Source organism: Lolium perenne, chromosome 3, assembly GCF_019359855.2.
Source record: "Lolium perenne isolate Kyuss_39 chromosome 3, Kyuss_2.0, whole genome shotgun sequence".
NCBI classification, from domain to species: domain Eukaryota; kingdom Viridiplantae; phylum Streptophyta; class Magnoliopsida; order Poales; family Poaceae; genus Lolium; species Lolium perenne.
This window is the reverse complement of record NC_067246.2, coordinates 193427385-193440706: the sequence shown is the minus strand read 5'-3', so window position 1 is coordinate 193440706 and position 13322 is coordinate 193427385. Positions and strand designations below refer to the sequence as shown.

Here is a 13322-nt window from a genome sequence, read left to right as displayed (position 1 = left end):
CAATCTTCCTTCTAAGCAATTGACTTGGATACTCTTTTCTTTCTAAGTATTTGACTTAGTAAAATTGATCTATACCAAATGTATCAAGAGTGATCTATTTTCTTTCCAAGTATTTGGCCCATCCATTCCATCTCCCAAAGCCATACCTTGCAAGCCAAACCTCATGACACACCTTAATACCATAGAGCGTTTTCCAAATTGTTTGCCTTGATTGTATTATGTTGTTATGAATTGTGTGTTTATGTTGTGCTATTTTTATGTTATAGTTCATAAGGAGAGCTACGTGTTTTGATTAAGGGAAGTGAACCCTCTTCGACTACCAAAAAGGCAAGTGACACACCCTCACAATCGTCCCGATTTTTTATCAATGCACCGTAGAAATTTTTGTAGTATGTCTAGGGTATGCTTTGCTTTTGTAATCCCAGTAGTTAGTTACTTCCACCTGACTATATTTTTTTGTCGCCATTGAATTTAGTTGATGCTTAGCTATGCTATAAAAATGTTTTAGTAGTGGTTATGGAAAAACAACTAAATTCAATGAACTACCTGGGTGGAAAGTGGCATTGCATGGGTTATGTTGAGTGGTTCCCTGGGGTCATGTCGTCGAACCTCTGAACCTCTAGGTGTATCGCACTTGTGGACGGCCACCCAGGAACAAAGAGATATTAGACAACCTTGCTCATTAGCTTACCGTACAACCACATGCTATATGGGCTCTGGCTGGACGGAGTATGTTGTGAAAACCCGGATCCTACGTGACAGATGATGTAGGGGATTGTAGGTTGGTACGGGTCCGTAGAGAAAGGTCTGGGGGATTACTTCGGAAAAGTCTCGTCCTAGTCAACATCTGTCCATTTGAGCAAAATGTGCATCATGGAAGAAGAATAGACTAGGTCATGTGGGTAAATTTGTACAACCTCTGCAGAGTGTAAATCTAAGTACTTAGCCATGTCCCTGGTTACGGACAATTTGAGCGAACTGACAAGGCACATGTTCGAACGTCTCCTCATCCCAACTTCTTAAATAAAACTTGATTGGGTGAACAGGGTTATGACAATTGGTGCAAGTGACTATCGGCTAGTAGGTCCCGTGCCATGTCTATGGTCTGAGTCTACAGGGGTAGTTCGCCCAAACCAAGTTGATCATGGGTAGGAGGATTCACCGGGGATTTACCGGTGGTTTCCAGGTTCATTGATTTCTATCAATGATACCGCTTAATTAGTATGAAAGAAAATGATTTGACAAATGATAGGAGAAAACTGGCTTTATGCAAATTATGCCTGAGCTCTACCAGCCAAATGTACACTTAAGTGTTAGGTTGCCATTTGAGTCCACTATAGTGTCATCTTGCCAATGCAATTCAAATGTATTGACCATTCGTGGCTGTAACTTTTCATGTTGCAGATGTTTTGAAAGACGAGTGAGTTACGATGGTTAGGGTTACGAGTCTATCCTCAACATGCTCGCCTGTGGCACATGAAGACGAAGGACTCCATGCTGTCTATGTTTATTCGTTGTGAAACTCTGATGATATGCTAGCCTTGTGCTATGCAATTTGTAATCCTTTATGTAAATTCTGGATCATACGATGTAATAAAGACCTTTGTTTCTTGGTATTACATCTTGTACTGTGTGTGCTAGCGATTGATCCAGGGACTAGCATAGATACGCACAGAGATCGGCACCCCTTAAAGGTGAGGTCGCTACAGCGGACAAGCCACCCTTCAAGCCTCTTCCTCCTAAAGAAGGGAACGAGGAGAAGGAAGAGAAGAAGAAGAAGAAGAAGGGAATGAAGAAGAAGAAGAAGAAGAAGAAGGAGAATAAAGAGAAAGAGGTAACGGCATATCCCCGCGTGAATGAGATAACGCTAGGTAACCGTAAGTATGTTGCTCCTAATGATTATTATGACAATGAATCTGAATACAATGATCTTCCTATGCCCTTTACATACATTAGTGATCATGATTTGAATGAGCACACTACTTTTGATATTGCAAATCTCTGGGAAACTAATTCTGAAAATGATGATGATAATAATTGCCATAGTATCAGTGCTATCCATGCTTCCTCCCATAATGATATAGAAAGCTCTAAGCTTGGGGAAGAGGTGTTTGAAAATCCTTTTGCTACTGATCATTATGTGTTTAATACATCTCCTTCTAATAACAATGATGGTATGGTCACAGATAAACCGACTGTGAAAGATAACTATTCTATTTCTCATAATGACACTGTGCCTCCGACCTTTAATGATTATTATAAAGAATGCTATGATATAGGTTATAACTATCCTTATGAAACTTGTCATAGTTATGATTGTATTGCCAAAAACAATTCCCTTAACATGCAACTTGTTTACCACGTTCAAATTCTTGATAATAATCCTGCTCCAATTACTACTAATGAGAAGAATTCTTCTTATGCCAAAATTAATGATACTTCTATGCATATGAACCATGATAAGAATGTTTTAAGTGATGGGTATATTGTGGATTTCATCAATGATGCTACTGAAAGTTATTATGAGAGAGGGAAACATGGGTATATGCATCTTAATAATATTAAGTTTCCCCTCTTTATGTTGAGAATCTTGAAGTTACTCGTGTTTTATCCTCTTATGCTTGTCACTTTGTTCTTCATGAATTCATTTGTGTGCAAGATTCCTTTTCATAGGAAGCATGTTAGGCTTAAATTTGTTTTGAATTTGCCTCTTGAAGCTCTCTTTTGCTTCAAATACTATTTCTTGCGAGTGCATCATTAAAACTGCTGAGCCCATCTTAATGACTATAAAGAAAGAACTTCTTGGGAGATAACCCATGTGTTTATTTTGTTACAGTACTTTTATTTTGTATTTGTGTCTTGGAAGTTGTTACTACTGTAGCAACCTCTCCTTATCTTAATTTTGTTGCATTGTTGTGCCAAGTAAAGTCTTTGATAGTAAAGTCAATACTAGATTTGGATTACTGCGCAGAAACAGATTTCTTGCTGTCACGAATTTCGACCTGCCTCTCTGTAGGTAACTCAGAAAAATCTGCCAATTTACGTGCTTGATCCTCAGATATGTACGCAACTTTCATTCAATTTGGGCATTTTCATCTGAGCAAGTATGGTGCCACTTTAAAATTCGTCTTTACGGACTGTTCTGTTTTGACAGATTCTGCATTTTATTTCGCATTGCCTCTTTTGCTGTGTTGGATGGATTTCCTTGTTTCATTAACGTCCAGTAGCTTTGGGAAATGTCCAGAAGTGTTAAGAATGATTGTGTCACCTCTGAACATGTGAATTTTTGATTATGCACTAACCCTCTAATGAGTTTGTTTCGAGTTTGGTGTGGAGGAAGTTTTCAAGGGTCAAGAGAGGAGGATGATATACTATGATCAAGAAGAGTGAAAGCTCTAAGCTTGGGGATGCCCCGGTGGTTCATCCCTGCATATTTCAAGAAGACTCAAGCATCTAAGCTTGGGGATGCCCAAGGCATCCCCTTCTTCATCGACAAATTATCAGGTTCCTTCTCTTGAAACTATATTTTTATTCGGTCACATCTTATGTACTTTACTTGGAGCGTCTGTGTGCTTTTGTTTGTGTTTTTGTTTGAATAAATGCTTGTGTGGGAGAGAGACACGCTCCGCTGGTTCGTATGAACACATGTGTTCTTAGCTTTTAATGTTCATGGCGAAGGTTGAAACTGCTTCGTTAATTGTTATATGGTTGGAAACGGAAAATGCTACATGTAGTAATTGGTAAAATGTCTTGGATAATGTGATACTTGGCAATTGTTGTGCTCATGTTTAAGCTTTTGCATCATATACTTTGCACCTATTAATGAAGAAATACATAGAGCTTGCTAAATTTGGTTTGCATAATTGGTCTCTCTAAAGTCTAGATAATTTCTAGTATTGAGTTTGAACAACAAGGAAGACGGTGTAGAGTCTTATAATGTTTACAATATGTCTTTTATGTGAGTTTTGCTGCACCGGTTCATCCTTGTGTTTGTTTCAAATAACCTTGCTAGCCTAAACCTTGTATCGAGAGGGAATACTTCTCATACATCCAAAATCCTTGAGCCAACCACTATGCCATTTGTGTCCACCATACCTACCTACTACATGGTATTTCTCCGCCATTTCAAAGTAAATTGCTTGAGTGCTACCTTTAAAATTTCCATTCTTTACCTTTGCAACATACAGCTCGTGGGACAAAATAGCCTTAAAAACTATTGTGGTATTGAATATGTACTTATGCACTTTATCTCTTATTAAGTTGCTTGTTGTGCGATAACCATGCTCCTGGGGACGCCATCAACTACTCTTTGTTGAATATCATGTGAGTTGCTATGCATGTTCGTCTTGTCTGAAGTAAGGGCGGTTTTCACAATCAAATGGTTTGAGTATGCATACTGTTAGAGAAGAACATTGGGCCGCTAACTAAAGCCATGAATCATGGTGGAAGTTTCAGTTTGGACATAAAACCTCAATCTCTTATGAGAATATTATCTGTTGTTGAATGCTTAAGCATTAAAAGAGGAGTCCATTATCTGTTGTCTATGTTGTCCGGGTATGGGTGTCTAAGTTGAAGAATGATCAAAAGCGAGAAATCCAATGCGAACTTTCTCCTTAGACCCTTGTACAGGCGGCATAGAGGTACCCCTTTGTGACACTTGGTTGAAACATATGTTATGCAATGATAATCCGTGTTAATCCAAGCTAATTAGGACAAGGTGCGGGCACTATTAGTACACTATGCATGAGGCTTGCAACTTGTAAGATATAATTTACATAACACATATGCTTTATTACTACCGTTGACAAAATTGTTTCTTGTTTTCAAAACCAAAGCTCTAGCACAAATATAGCAATCAATGCTTCCTTCTGCGAAGGGCCTTTCTTTTACTTTTATGTTGAGTCAGTTCACCTATTTCTCTCCACCTCAAGAAGCAAACACTTGTGTGAACTGTGCATTGATTCCTACATACTTGCATATTGCACTTGTTATATTACTTTACATTGACACTATCCATGAGATATACATGTTATAAGTTGAAAGCAACCGCTGAAACTTAATCTTCCTTTGTGTTGCTTCAATACCTTTACTATGAATTTATTGCTTTATGAGTTAACTCTTATGCAAGACTTATTGATGCTTGTCTTGAAAGTACTATTCATGAAAAGTCTTTGCTTTATGATTCAGTTGTTTACTCATGTCATTACCATTGTTTTGATCGCTGCATTCATTACATATGCTTACAATAGTATGATCAAGGTTATGATGGCATGTCACTCCAGAAATTATCTTTGTTATCGTTTACCTGCTCGGGACGAGCAGGAACTAAGCTTGGGGATGCTGATACGTCTCCGACGTATCGATAATTTCTTATGTTCCATGCCACATTATTGATGATATCTACATGTTTTATACACATTATATGTCATATTTATGCGTTTTCTGGAACTAACCTATTGACGAGATGCCGAAAGGCCAGTTGCTGTTTTCTGCTGTTTTCGGTTTCAGAAATCCTAGTAAGGAAATATTTTCGGAATCGGACGAAATCAACACCGAAGATCTTATAATTCCCGGAAGCTTCCAGTGCACCGGAGAAAGGCCAGAGGGGAGCCAGGGGGGCCCCACCCCACAGGGCGGCGCAGCCCAGGGGGGGGCGCCCCCCTAGTGTGTGGGCACCCCGTGGCCCCTCCGACTCCGCCTCTTCGCCTATTTAGTCGTCCCTGACCTAAAACCTCGACCACGTTCGACGAAACCAGAGAAAACCATCCAGAGCCGCCGCCATCGCGAAACTCCAATTCGGGGGACAGAAGTCTCTGTTCCGGCACCCTGCCGGGACGGGGAATTGCCCCCGGAGTCATCTTCACCGCCGTCTCCACCGCCATCTTCACCGCCATCGCTGTCTCCATGATGAGGAGGGAGTAATTCACCCCCGGGGCTGAGGGCTCCGCTGTAGCTATGTGGTTCATCTCTCTCTTTATGTGATCTAGTTGAATATCATCTATGTGCTACTCTAGTGATGTTATTAAAGTAGTTTATTCCTCCTGCACGGTGTAATGGTGACAGTGTGTGCATCGTGTAGTACTTGGTGTGGGCTATGATTGTGATCCCTTGTAGATTATGAAGTTAACTATTGCTATGATAGTTTTGATGTGATCTATGCCTCCTTCATAGTGTGATGGTGACAGTGTGCATACTATGTTAGTTCTCGGTGTAATTGTGTTGATCTATCTTGCACTCTAAGGTTATTTAAACATGAATATCGAATACTGTGGAGCTTGTTAACTCCGGCATTGAGGGTTCGTGTAATCCTACACAGTTAGTGGTGTTCATCATCCAACAAGAGGGTGTAGAGTGGTTCTATTATGTGATCATTGTTGAGAGTGTCCACTAGTGAAAGCAGGATCCCTGGGCCTTGCTTCCAAGCATCGAATCTCCGTTTGTTTACTGTTTTGTTGCATGTTTACTCGCTGCCATATTTTATTCAGATTGCTATTACCACTCATACTCATCCATATTACTTGCATCTCACTATCTCTTCGCCGAACTAGTGCACCTATTAGGTGTGTTGGGGACACAAGAGACTTCTTGCTTTGTGGTTGCAGGGTTGCTTGAGAGGGATATCTTTGACCTCTTCCTCCCTGAGTTCGATAAACCTTGGGTGATCCACTTAAGGGAAAACTGCTGCTGTTCTACAAACCTCTGCTCTTGGAGGCCCAACACTGTCTACAAGAATAGAAGCACCCGTAGACATCAGTGCGTTGGCGACCTGGATTAATAGTGGAACATCATGAACACATATGACCAATCTCTCGAGGCAAGATGCATCCATAATTTGCACTGTGTCTAACTGAATAAGTTCGGTGGTGTTGCGTTTCCAATAGCTAGCCACACTAATTGTACGAAGATTTGTCATGTGAATGTTAAGGTGGGTGAACCCGTGGACCCCCTCAAGGTGAAGTGCCTCGAGCACAATACAGCGGGTGAACAGGCGGTCGATGTTCACCGCCTTACAGATGTAGACGTCATAGAGCATGAGCTTCTTGAGTTGGGGGAAAAGAAGCATGGAGTTGGCATAAATCTCGGGCAAATAGCAAGTACAAATGCTGACAATGCGCAGCGTGGGCGCGCAGCAGAGCGCGGACAGCGGGAAGGAGCGCATCACTGTTCCACCATCGAATCTGAGGTACTCGACGCAAGATAGGGTGCTGGACCAGAACCAGCTGTCGAGCGTGGTGTCGACCTTGCAAGTGCTTCTGAAGGGGTCAATTGATACGCTTCTGGCGGGGCTAGGGTGAGCGGCGAGGATACTGGAGACCGCGGCGATGCGTTTGTGGTTTTGCTTGGCGAGTTGGTCGTCAATCTCGAGGTTAAGTGGGACGGAGTGCCAGAGGTGGTGCCACCGTTTGGAGACCAAGGTTGTGCTTACAGCGGATATAGTGGGCAGGTGGAGATGATGATGTGGAGAATCTGGTCGGGGAGGCGGCTGATGAGGTCGTTGTCGTCGGCGAGGAGGTTAAGTGGGACGGAGCGCCAGAGGTGGCGCCACCGTTTGGAGAGCAAGGTTGTCCTTACAACGGATATCATGGGCAGGAGGGAGATGATGATGTGCAGCATCTCGTCGGGGAGGCGGCTGACGAGGTCGAGGCTCGACGGAGGCTCTGCCCAATCTGGCTCGACCCGCCTTCGGGAGTTGAGCGGCTCCGCCTCCATCTGACACGGCGGCGACACACGCAACGCCGCAGTCGTCTGCTCGAAGTGTGTAGCAGGTAGCGGAGCGGATCTGCTGGACAGGGGAATAGGCGCAGCGGCGGTTGTTAGGAAACAAACGTACACGGCGGTGGATTTAGGTGGATGGCGGATGCAAGTGCGCTGGGGGGTTTTGGAGGAGACGGCAAGCGCTATGGAAGGAATGTTTGCGGCGGGCGGCCAGCCGGGGCGAGGAGAGAAAGGTATACTGCTACTAATGATGCGGTGCGGCGTTTGCGTCTCCCTTCCCCACGAGTTTTTGATAATCACTCTTGAAAACACCGAGAAGATGGAGGTGAAGAAGACGGAGAGGCAAGGGAAAAAAACAATGTGAATTGAAATAAAAAATACTACGGGCGTTCCTTCTCTCTCTGGTCTCTGCTGCACTTACTACACCTGTGGTGCAGGCGTGTGACCCGAGAAGAAGCTAATGTACTATATAGTTGTCCCTTGCACGCCGTGTAGCTGTATTTTGTCTCATCAAATCAGCTCGGGATAGTTTTAGCAGAGAAAACATCATTTTTTCTTGCCATCATCATAATAGGCGAACATTACCACAAGCCCACATGGGTTGTATTTCTGTACACGGTTGGAGGCTACGGCGAGGGATACTTTTTGAGAGAATTCCTTATTTGGCCCTGGCTGAAGTTTGTCTTCCTTTTTTGGCCCTGCCAAATTTTTTCTTCCTTTCATGACCCACAAAGTTTGGTTGGTTCCTTATTTGGCCCTCTAGTACAATTTAAACACTAAGATGACCATTTTGCCCCTGCTGCAATATGCTGCCAAATTTTTTAGTTTCATAAAAATCTCAAATTTATTCCAGAAATACATGTATATGCTTGGGATGTACGTGCAATGTTTCGGGCACAAACTCGTTTTATTTTGGGCTATGAAAAAAACAAAAATCTGACATTATATAGGTGTATAGTGTACGTATATTCTGTCAGAAATTTTTCTTTTTTGTATCTTCCAAAATACGATGTATTTTGGGCTGAAATTTCTGTCGTGTCTGTGGATTGTCTCTATGTATGTGCCTATTTAATATCAATTTTTTCTGGAGTTGTGGAAATACAAAAAAATTGCAGTAGTTTCCGGAATAAATTTGAGTTTTTTCTGGAATAAATTGTAGCAGTGGCAAAATGGTGCACTGGTGCGCTGGTACCAGCCATAGTGGGGATCGTTTTTCTAATAACCAACTAGTATATCACAAGTTTTTTAGTGCAATTTCGTCACATATTGCAGCAGGGGTAAAATTGTCATCTTAGTGCTTAAATTGTACTAGAGGGCCAAATAAGGAACCAACCAAACTTTATAGGTCATGAAAGGAACAAAAAAATTATCAGGGCCAAAAAAGGAAGGCAAACTTTAGACATGGCCAAATAAGGAATTCTCTCATACTTTTTCCCTACATGGGTGGCAGCATAGTCTACGGATTGAAGCCCCACCCGCATTTTAGGCGTTATATTATTCATTTTTTCGATATATATTTCGCCTATTTTCTCCTTTAGTTTGACATTTTTGTGATCCTAAGACTATTAAAACGGCTGTGTGCACCCTGGTTGTGCAGAGGCTGGATGTAATTGCTTATCAAAAGTAATAAAGCATCCTTTATCGAAAAATTACCACAGGCCCACGGTAGTGCACATCTAACTTTTACCACTCAATCCTCCATATGCTGCACAAACCACCACTTTAACTTTTTCTTTGCAGTTTTCACGATTTTTAGCAGTTTCCACCATGTGGTGGTCTGATATGTTGCAAATTTCACCACTTGGTCATCTGATCAGTTATTTTGTCATGTCGATAGCAAAATCAACAAGTGGATGCCAACTTTTTTGAAGGGCTTCTCTCTAAAACACAGTTTGCATTATGGCATGTTTGGTATTTTCCCTAGGTAGTACATCAAAAAAAATGACTCCATGCTTTTATTTGCCTATTTTAAGCACCTTTTACCATGATTTTAAATTTAGGTCAAACTCACGGGGGCCATAGGATGCACGACATTTATTTGGCAATTGTTTCAGTATGGCCAAGTAGTTAGGCCTCCTTTGGTTATTATGAAATGGAAAGTATAGGAAAAGGAAAATCATAGAATTGGGATGTCATGTCTACTTGAATCCTATGGGAATCAGACTCCTTTCATAGGATTGACATAGGAATTATGTTGGATTTGGTTCTTATGGGAAAAAATTATACAAGTCATTTGATTCATAGGAACTATTCCTATAGAAATTTTGTAGTGCAAATCCTATAGGAAAAAAAACATTAGCTAATACCTCATTGAAAAGTTCCTTTGCCACAATCAAAGACACATCATGTTCCTATAGGATTCAACTTGGCATAACATTCCAATCATGCACCTTTCATATTCCTACACCCTCCATATTCCTTTGAATCAAAGGAGCCCGAAGTTTATTTCATTGTAGCAAAGGAATTTTCCATGTATCGACAGTTTGACATGGTATTTCAATAACCAATCAAGAAGGCATGCAAACATACTTAAAAACACACATGGTGCCAAAATCGGTGAAAGAGAATATTCTCAAGAACATAGGTATGTCATGTTTGGTATTGTTCTTAGGTAGTTCATCGCAAATGATGAGTCCATGCTAAATTACTAACATTCGGAAGTTTACCATGGTTCTAGCATTAACCAACTCACCTCTCACTTCATAAGAGAGCCATGCGAACTCCAAGAAGGATTGTGTCAAAAAAAACTCCAACATGCATGGTGCCAAAATCTGGCAAGTTCTTCTAAAAAAAACTCCAACATCCATGCCCAACGATTCTAAATGGAATATGAATTTAGAGGATGGGAAGGAGAGGGGGATAGAGGGTCGTAGTCTTCGACTTGTATATATATAGGCGAGGGAATTGCAGATTCCACCACGGACTGAGATCCAGTGACTTCACTTGCGACTTGTACGTGAGTCATTCGATCAAGATCTAACGCACATGGTTGATCCAAATTTTGAACTTAAAATTAAACTCAATTTTGAAATGAAGTAAAAAATTACCAGAATACTTAAGGAAAGATATATATCTTACTGTAATGTTTTCGATTTTTTCCGAGCAACTTAAATTGTGACTTCAAATTCTGGATCAAATTTGTCTGTTGGATCTTGATCTGATGGCTCATGTACGTAAAGTTGCATTTTGGAGTAAGTAAAGTCACTGGCGTCAAGTTCCACCACCTCATACTTCGTATGTTGCACAAAAAAACCATTTGACGGATATTTTGCGGTTTCCACCATGTACTGCTCCCATCTGTTGTGATTCCACCATTTAATCATCTAATCAACCAATTATACTGGTAAATATTCTCTTACTTTGCATCTCAAACATTTCCCTAACTTTGAGTCCCTGAAATGCAGGTCCCACAATTTGGGGGACCCGGCTGTCAATGACCCAAAGTCAGGAAAGGCCAAGCCAGAGAATCCCCTTCGGGTAGAGCGGGCTGCGGCTCTTCTCGCTGACCGTGAACATTTGATAGAGTGCAGTATTTTTTTTAGGGTTTAGGGTTTAGGGTGCAGTATGAACGCGCGCTAGTACACTCAAAAAAGACAGAGAGAGAGACGCTGAAGAGGACCTTGAGTTCTGGTACCTCACCTGCCCGAAAAAAGTACGCTGGAAGCCTGACCTGCCCTAAGTACGTCCGGTCAAATCGATGCCTTGCCTTGCACGCCGCCTGCGCGCATCCATGTCTTCCCGATGAAATTGTCAGTCCAAAAAAATCGGAAATTTAATTCGGCTCTTGGGCGGATATGCTACTTCGACCCAAAAAAACATATTTTTAATTTTCAAAAAATTCTAACAAAAAATTCGCATGTACTCCTCGATAATCTATGTGTGTTCGTGTAGTTTCGTGAAAAGCCGATACTTTTTGTGGTTGATGTAAGAAGACAAAAGCAAGTACTGTATTACAAACAGCTTTATTTTTAGCAATAAATTTTATCTTTTTTACACAGCCCAAACGACAATTTAGTTGTTTATCGAAAGACTTTATGCGCTCTTAGCATGTGAAGATGATAAGATTAATTTTTTGTTTGGAAGTTTTTGACATTTCAAAATATATAGATGTTGCACTTCAAAATAAAGGGAGCATACGCACCCAGGAGCCAAAACATCACTCCCCCACAAAATATGATTTGTTTTCTATTTGCGACGCTTCCGCGATGCCTATCACATGTCTGTATAGCCGCAGCTAGCACCATCGAGGACGGAGGGAGTAGTACTTTATATTTGGCCCAAATGCGGAAAGTGTTACTCCTCCTATTTTAGTACTATACCATATTATGTTAGAAGTTCGGATCATGATGAACAAGTTAAATGTAATCTTCAAAACGTACAGCTATGTCAAGTTTGACTAGTGCAAATAAACCCTCTGGCATTAAGAGAAACATCAAATAGTACAAAACACCTTAACAAAAACGAAATTACAACAAAATACTTGAGATGCCCTTCGTCTTCAACCTCCAGACCGTGTCGACAGCACCATGGCCGACACTAATCCAACCCAGGAAGCCAGAATCCTAGGATAAACAAGCTCGAAAGGTAGGTGGCCACGGCAGCTCTAGCACGTACCAATTCAGCACGCGCGAGGGCCCGCCCAGCATCTCAATCAGCACGGTGTGAAGCCAGTCCTCGTCTCGAGCTCTCTGGAAGCGTGAGAGCTCGCCGGATTCTCTGTCGAGAGCAAGAATGAAGTTTCCGAGCGCACCGAACACGTACCACTGGAAGAAACGGGCGTTGCACCCCACAAAGAGGATATCCGACAGGCCTGTGTGCGTGGCGTCGAGAGGCACGGTGGCGCCGGAGGAGGTCCAAGCGTGGCCACCAGGGCCAGGCGAGAACACGCAGGTCTTGCAGATGCCGTCATGATAAATCAGGCACGTTACCTTGTAATTTGACAGACTGATGCACACCGCAGCGTCCTCGCCATGGAGGGCGGCGCCCAGGAACAAGCTTACGAATGTTGTGTTCGAAACAGCAGGGGGTGGAGGGACCGTCACATACTGACCTGCCAGGGGATCGCAGACGACGAGACGTGAAGGCTGCTCGAAAGGCTTCCCGTGTTCGGTGTGGTCGAAGTCCGCAAGGAGTAGGAGGCCGCCCCGGGAGTCGGCGAGCTCCAAGCTGAGGTCACCATTTGGCGCCCGTGGGAGGAAGTAGAGCGCGAGATTATTTGCAGCGAACCCGGCCCAACATGACGAGGAAGAGGGAACGAAGTGGGGCAGCAAGCCAGACGGACGATAGTGACAATGGGAGAAGCTGATGTGGTAGTGGCCGGCGACTATGGAGGATGGCGCGCCGTGGAGAGCGGAGACGACACGGAAGTTCTCCGACGCGATGACCTTGCGCCAGCTCCTGCAGGTGAACGCGGCGCGGACGAGATCCAGAGGCGAGGTGAGGCGCAGGAACACCATCCCAAGAAGTTCATCCGGGATGGCGACACCCTTGTCCTCCTGCCCGGACTTCCTCCGAGCATTCTTCCAGCGGGGGCGGCTGTGCCCCATCTCCGGCTGGACCTAGCTCGCGTACGGGGGCGGGTGTGCTGTACGGAGGAAGCTATGGAA

At 42.9% G+C, this 13322-nt stretch overlaps 1 long non-coding RNA gene across 1 annotated transcript; it reads left to right on the top strand.

Moving 5' to 3' along the window:
- Positions 1-273: 273 nt before the first annotated feature.
- On the top strand, positions 274-1616 carry LOC139837615 (uncharacterized). The gene is made up of 2 exons (XR_011754173.1): positions 274-327; positions 1405-1616. It is a non-coding gene; the product is annotated as an uncharacterized lncRNA (long non-coding RNA).
- Positions 1617-13322: the final 11706 nt, after the last annotated feature.